A 6991-nucleotide genomic window follows, 5' to 3' on the forward strand; every position below is an offset into this window, starting at 1 on the left:
GGGGGTGGGGGGGGGGGGGGGTGGGGGGGGGGGGGGGTGGGGGGGGGGGGGGGTGGGGGGGGGGGGGGGTGGGGGGGGGGGGGGGTGGGGGGGGGGGGGGGTGGGGGGGGGGGGGGGTGGGGGGGGGGGGGGGTGGGGGGGGGGGGGGGTGGGGGGGGGGGGGGGTGGGGGGGGGGGGGGGTGGGGGGGGGGGGGGGTGGGGGGGGGGGGGGGTGGGGGGGGGGGGGGGTGGGGGGGGGGGGGGGTGGGGGGGGGGGGGGGTGGGGGGGGGGGGGGGTGGGGGGGGGGGGGGGTGGGGGGGGGGGGGGGTGGGGGGGGGGGGGGGTGGGGGGGGGGGGGGGTGGGGGGGGGGGGGGGTGGGGGGGGGGGGGGGTGGGGGGGGGGGGGGGTGGGGGGGGGGGGGGGTGGGGGGGGGGGGGGGTGGGGGGGGGGGGGGGTGGGGGGGGGGGGGGGTGGGGGGGGGGGGGGGTGGGGGGGGGGGGGGGTGGGGGGGGGGGGGGGTGGGGGGGGGGGGGGGTGGGGGGGGGGGGGGGTGGGGGGGGGGGGGGGTGGGGGGGGGGGGGGGTGGGGGGGGGGGGGGGTGGGGGGGGGGGGGGGTGGGGGGGGGGGGGGGTGGGGGGGGGGGGGGGTGGGGGGGGGGGGGGGTGGGGGGGGGGGGGGGTGGGGGGGGGGGGGGGTGGGGGGGGGGGGGGGTGGGGGGGGGGGGGGGTGGGGGGGGGGGGGGGTGGGGGGGGGGGGGGGTGGGGGGGGGGGGGGGTGGGGGGGGGGGGGGGTGGGGGGGGGGGGGGGTGGGGGGGGGGGGGGGTGGGGGGGGGGGGGGGTGGGGGGGGGGGGGGGTGGGGGGGGGGGGGGGTGGGGGGGGGGGGGGGTGGGGGGGGGGGGGGGTGGGGGGGGGGGGGGGTGGGGGGGGGGGGGGGTGGGGGGGGGGGGGGGTGGGGGGGGGGGGGGGTGGGGGGGGGGGGGGGTGGGGGGGGGGGGGGGTGGGGGGGGGGGGGGGTGGGGGGGGGGGGGGGTGGGGGGGGGGGGGGGTGGGGGGGGGGGGGGGTGGGGGGGGGGGGGGGTGGGGGGGGGGGGGGGTGGGGGGGGGGGGGGGTGGGGGGGGGGGGGGGTGGGGGGGGGGGGGGGTGGGGGGGGGGGGGGGTGGGGGGGGGGGGGGGTGGGGGGGGGGGGGGGTGGGGGGGGGGGGGGGTGGGGGGGGGGGGGGGTGGGGGGGGGGGGGGGTGGGGGGGGGGGGGGGTGGGGGGGGGGGGGGGTGGGGGGGGGGGGGGGTGGGGGGGGGGGGGGGTGGGGGGGGGGGGGGGTGGGGGGGGGGGGGGGTGGGGGGGGGGGGGGGTGGGGGGGGGGGGGGGTGGGGGGGGGGGGGGGTGGGGGGGGGGGGGGGTGGGGGGGGGGGGGGGTGGGGGGGGGGGGGGGTGGGGGGGGGGGGGGGTGGGGGGGGGGGGGGGTGGGGGGGGGGGGGGGTGGGGGGGGGGGGGGGTGGGGGGGGGGGGGGGTGGGGGGGGGGGGGGGTGGGGGGGGGGGGGGGTGGGGGGGGGGGGGGGTGGGGGGGGGGGGGGGTGGGGGGGGGGGGGGGTGGGGGGGGGGGGGGGTGGGGGGGGGGGGGGGTGGGGGGGGGGGGGGGTGGGGGGGGGGGGGGGTGGGGGGGGGGGGGGGTGGGGGGGGGGGGGGGTGGGGGGGGGGGGGGGTGGGGGGGGGGGGGGGTGGGGGGGGGGGGGGGTGGGGGGGGGGGGGGGTGGGGGGGGGGGGGGGTGGGGGGGGGGGGGGGTGGGGGGGGGGGGGGGTGGGGGGGGGGGGGGGTGGGGGGGGGGGGGGGTGGGGGGGGGGGGGGGTGGGGGGGGGGGGGGGTGGGGGGGGGGGGGGGTGGGGGGGGGGGGGGGTGGGGGGGGGGGGGGGTGGGGGGGGGGGGGGGTGGGGGGGGGGGGGGGTGGGGGGGGGGGGGGGTGGGGGGGGGGGGGGGTGGGGGGGGGGGGGGGTGGGGGGGGGGGGGGGTGGGGGGGGGGGGGGGTGGGGGGGGGGGGGGGTGGGGGGGGGGGGGGGTGGGGGGGGGGGGGGGTGGGGGGGGGGGGGGGTGGGGGGGGGGGGGGGTGGGGGGGGGGGGGGGTGGGGGGGGGGGGGGGTGGGGGGGGGGGGGGGTGGGGGGGGGGGGGGGTGGGGGGGGGGGGGGGTGGGGGGGGGGGGGGGTGGGGGGGGGGGGGGGTGGGGGGGGGGGGGGGTGGGGGGGGGGGGGGGTGGGGGGGGGGGGGGGTGGGGGGGGGGGGGGGTGGGGGGGGGGGGGGGTGGGGGGGGGGGGGGGTGGGGGGGGGGGGGGGTGGGGGGGGGGGGGGGTGGGGGGGGGGGGGGGTGGGGGGGGGGGGGGGTGGGGGGGGGGGGGGGTGGGGGGGGGGGGGGGTGGGGGGGGGGGGGGGTGGGGGGGGGGGGGGGTGGGGGGGGGGGGGGGTGGGGGGGGGGGGGGGTGGGGGGGGGGGGGGGTGGGGGGGGGGGGGGGTGGGGGGGGGGGGGGGTGGGGGGGGGGGGGGGTGGGGGGGGGGGGGGGTGGGGGGGGGGGGGGGTGGGGGGGGGGGGGGGTGGGGGGGGGGGGGGGTGGGGGGGGGGGGGGGTGGGGGGGGGGGGGGGTGGGGGGGGGGGGGGGTGGGGGGGGGGGGGGGTGGGGGGGGGGGGGGGTGGGGGGGGGGGGGGGTGGGGGGGGGGGGGGGTGGGGGGGGGGGGGGGTGGGGGGGGGGGGGGGTGGGGGGGGGGGGGGGTGGGGGGGGGGGGGGGTGGGGGGGGGGGGGGGTGGGGGGGGGGGGGGGTGGGGGGGGGGGGGGGTGGGGGGGGGGGGGGGTGGGGGGGGGGGGGGGTGGGGGGGGGGGGGGGTGGGGGGGGGGGGGGGTGGGGGGGGGGGGGGGTGGGGGGGGGGGGGGGTGGGGGGGGGGGGGGGTGGGGGGGGGGGGGGGTGGGGGGGGGGGGGGGTGGGGGGGGGGGGGGGTGGGGGGGGGGGGGGGTGGGGGGGGGGGGGGGTGGGGGGGGGGGGGGGTGGGGGGGGGGGGGGGTGGGGGGGGGGGGGGGTGGGGGGGGGGGGGGGTGGGGGGGGGGGGGGGTGGGGGGGGGGGGGGGTGGGGGGGGGGGGGGGTGGGGGGGGGGGGGGGTGGGGGGGGGGGGGGGTGGGGGGGGGGGGGGGTGGGGGGGGGGGGGGGTGGGGGGGGGGGGGGGTGGGGGGGGGGGGGGGTGGGGGGGGGGGGGGGTGGGGGGGGGGGGGGGTGGGGGGGGGGGGGGGTGGGGGGGGGGGGGGGTGGGGGGGGGGGGGGGTGGGGGGGGGGGGGGGTGGGGGGGGGGGGGGGTGGGGGGGGGGGGGGGTGGGGGGGGGGGGGGGTGGGGGGGGGGGGGGGTGGGGGGGGGGGGGGGTGGGGGGGGGGGGGGGTGGGGGGGGGGGGGGGTGGGGGGGGGGGGGGGTGGGGGGGGGGGGGGGTGGGGGGGGGGGGGGGTGGGGGGGGGGGGGGGTGGGGGGGGGGGGGGGTGGGGGGGGGGGGGGGTGGGGGGGGGGGGGGGTGGGGGGGGGGGGGGGTGGGGGGGGGGGGGGGTGGGGGGGGGGGGGGGTGGGGGGGGGGGGGGGTGGGGGGGGGGGGGGGTGGGGGGGGGGGGGGGTGGGGGGGGGGGGGGGTGGGGGGGGGGGGGGGTGGGGGGGGGGGGGGGTGGGGGGGGGGGGGGGTGGGGGGGGGGGGGGGTGGGGGGGGGGGGGGGTGGGGGGGGGGGGGGGTGGGGGGGGGGGGGGGTGGGGGGGGGGGGGGGTGGGGGGGGGGGGGGGTGGGGGGGGGGGGGGGTGGGGGGGGGGGGGGGTGGGGGGGGGGGGGGGTGGGGGGGGGGGGGGGTGGGGGGGGGGGGGGGTGGGGGGGGGGGGGGGTGGGGGGGGGGGGGGGTGGGGGGGGGGGGGGGTGGGGGGGGGGGGGGGTGGGGGGGGGGGGGGGTGGGGGGGGGGGGGGGTGGGGGGGGGGGGGGGTGGGGGGGGGGGGGGGTGGGGGGGGGGGGGGGTGGGGGGGGGGGGGGGTGGGGGGGGGGGGGGGTGGGGGGGGGGGGGGGTGGGGGGGGGGGGGGGTGGGGGGGGGGGGGGGTGGGGGGGGGGGGGGGTGGGGGGGGGGGGGGGTGGGGGGGGGGGGGGGTGGGGGGGGGGGGGGGTGGGGGGGGGGGGGGGTGGGGGGGGGGGGGGGTGGGGGGGGGGGGGGGTGGGGGGGGGGGGGGGTGGGGGGGGGGGGGGGTGGGGGGGGGGGGGGGTGGGGGGGGGGGGGGGTGGGGGGGGGGGGGGGTGGGGGGGGGGGGGGGTGGGGGGGGGGGGGGGTGGGGGGGGGGGGGGGTGGGGGGGGGGGGGGGTGGGGGGGGGGGGGGGTGGGGGGGGGGGGGGGTGGGGGGGGGGGGGGGTGGGGGGGGGGGGGGGTGGGGGGGGGGGGGGGTGGGGGGGGGGGGGGGTGGGGGGGGGGGGGGGTGGGGGGGGGGGGGGGTGGGGGGGGGGGGGGGTGGGGGGGGGGGGGGGTGGGGGGGGGGGGGGGTGGGGGGGGGGGGGGGTGGGGGGGGGGGGGGGTGGGGGGGGGGGGGGGTGGGGGGGGGGGGGGGTGGGGGGGGGGGGGGGTGGGGGGGGGGGGGGGTGGGGGGGGGGGGGGGTGGGGGGGGGGGGGGGTGGGGGGGGGGGGGGGTGGGGGGGGGGGGGGGTGGGGGGGGGGGGGGGTGGGGGGGGGGGGGGGTGGGGGGGGGGGGGGGTGGGGGGGGGGGGGGGTGGGGGGGGGGGGGGGTGGGGGGGGGGGGGGGTGGGGGGGGGGGGGGGTGGGGGGGGGGGGGGGTGGGGGGGGGGGGGGGTGGGGGGGGGGGGGGGTGGGGGGGGGGGGGGGTGGGGGGGGGGGGGGGTGGGGGGGGGGGGGGGTGGGGGGGGGGGGGGGTGGGGGGGGGGGGGGGTGGGGGGGGGGGGGGGTGGGGGGGGGGGGGGGTGGGGGGGGGGGGGGGTGGGGGGGGGGGGGGGTGGGGGGGGGGGGGGGTGGGGGGGGGGGGGGGTGGGGGGGGGGGGGGGTGGGGGGGGGGGGGGGTGGGGGGGGGGGGGGGTGGGGGGGGGGGGGGGTGGGGGGGGGGGGGGGTGGGGGGGGGGGGGGGTGGGGGGGGGGGGGGGTGGGGGGGGGGGGGGGTGGGGGGGGGGGGGGGTGGGGGGGGGGGGGGGTGGGGGGGGGGGGGGGTGGGGGGGGGGGGGGGTGGGGGGGGGGGGGGGTGGGGGGGGGGGGGGGTGGGGGGGGGGGGGGGTGGGGGGGGGGGGGGGTGGGGGGGGGGGGGGGTGGGGGGGGGGGGGGGTGGGGGGGGGGGGGGGTGGGGGGGGGGGGGGGTGGGGGGGGGGGGGGGTGGGGGGGGGGGGGGGTGGGGGGGGGGGGGGGTGGGGGGGGGGGGGGGTGGGGGGGGGGGGGGGTGGGGGGGGGGGGGGGTGGGGGGGGGGGGGGGTGGGGGGGGGGGGGGGTGGGGGGGGGGGGGGGTGGGGGGGGGGGGGGGTGGGGGGGGGGGGGGGTGGGGGGGGGGGGGGGTGGGGGGGGGGGGGGGTGGGGGGGGGGGGGGGTGGGGGGGGGGGGGGGTGGGGGGGGGGGGGGGTGGGGGGGGGGGGGGGTGGGGGGGGGGGGGGGTGGGGGGGGGGGGGGGTGGGGGGGGGGGGGGGTGGGGGGGGGGGGGGGTGGGGGGGGGGGGGGGTGGGGGGGGGGGGGGGTGGGGGGGGGGGGGGGTGGGGGGGGGGGGGGGTGGGGGGGGGGGGGGGTGGGGGGGGGGGGGGGTGGGGGGGGGGGGGGGTGGGGGGGGGGGGGGGTGGGGGGGGGGGGGGGTGGGGGGGGGGGGGGGTGGGGGGGGGGGGGGGTGGGGGGGGGGGGGGGTGGGGGGGGGGGGGGGTGGGGGGGGGGGGGGGTGGGGGGGGGGGGGGGTGGGGGGGGGGGGGGGTGGGGGGGGGGGGGGGTGGGGGGGGGGGGGGGTGGGGGGGGGGGGGGGTGGGGGGGGGGGGGGGTGGGGGGGGGGGGGGGTGGGGGGGGGGGGGGGTGGGGGGGGGGGGGGGTGGGGGGGGGGGGGGGTGGGGGGGGGGGGGGGTGGGGGGGGGGGGGGGTGGGGGGGGGGGGGGGTGGGGGGGGGGGGGGGTGGGGGGGGGGGGGGGTGGGGGGGGGGGGGGGTGGGGGGGGGGGGGGGTGGGGGGGGGGGGGGGTGGGGGGGGGGGGGGGTGGGGGGGGGGGGGGGTGGGGGGGGGGGGGGGTGGGGGGGGGGGGGGGTGGGGGGGGGGGGGGGTGGGGGGGGGGGGGGGTGGGGGGGGGGGGGGGTGGGGGGGGGGGGGGGTGGGGGGGGGGGGGGGTGGGGGGGGGGGGGGGTGGGGGGGGGGGGGGGTGGGGGGGGGGGGGGGTGGGGGGGGGGGGGGGTGGGGGGGGGGGGGGGTGGGGGGGGGGGGGGGTGGGGGGGGGGGGGGGTGGGGGGGGGGGGGGGTGGGGGGGGGGGGGGGTGGGGGGGGGGGGGGGTGGGGGGGGGGGGGGGTGGGGGGGGGGGGGGGTGGGGGGGGGGGGGGGTGGGGGGGGGGGGGGGTGGGGGGGGGGGGGGGTGGGGGGGGGGGGGGGTGGGGGGGGGGGGGGGTGGGGGGGGGGGGGGGTGGGGGGGGGGGGGGGTGGGGGGGGGGGGGGGTGGGGGGGGGGGGGGGTGGGGGGGGGGGGGGGTGGGGGGGGGGGGGGGTGGGGGGGGGGGGGGGTGGGGGGGGGGGGGGGTGGGGGGGGGGGGGGGTGGGGGGGGGGGGGGGTGGGGGGGGGGGGGGGTGGGGGGGGGGGGGGGTGGGGGGGGGGGGGGGTGGGGGGGGGGGGGGGTGGGGGGGGGGGGGGGTGGGGGGGGGGGGGGGTGGGGGGGGGGGGGGGTGGGGGGGGGGGGGGGTGGGGGGGGGGGGGGGTGGGGGGGGGGGGGGGTGGGGGGGGGGGGGGGTGGGGGGGGGGGGGGGTGGGGGGGGGGGGGGGTGGGGGGGGGGGGGGGTGGGGGGGGG

This window comes from Sphaerodactylus townsendi, linkage group LG08 (assembly GCF_021028975.2).
Source record: "Sphaerodactylus townsendi isolate TG3544 linkage group LG08, MPM_Stown_v2.3, whole genome shotgun sequence".
Taxonomy (NCBI): Eukaryota; Metazoa; Chordata; class Lepidosauria; order Squamata; family Sphaerodactylidae; genus Sphaerodactylus; species Sphaerodactylus townsendi.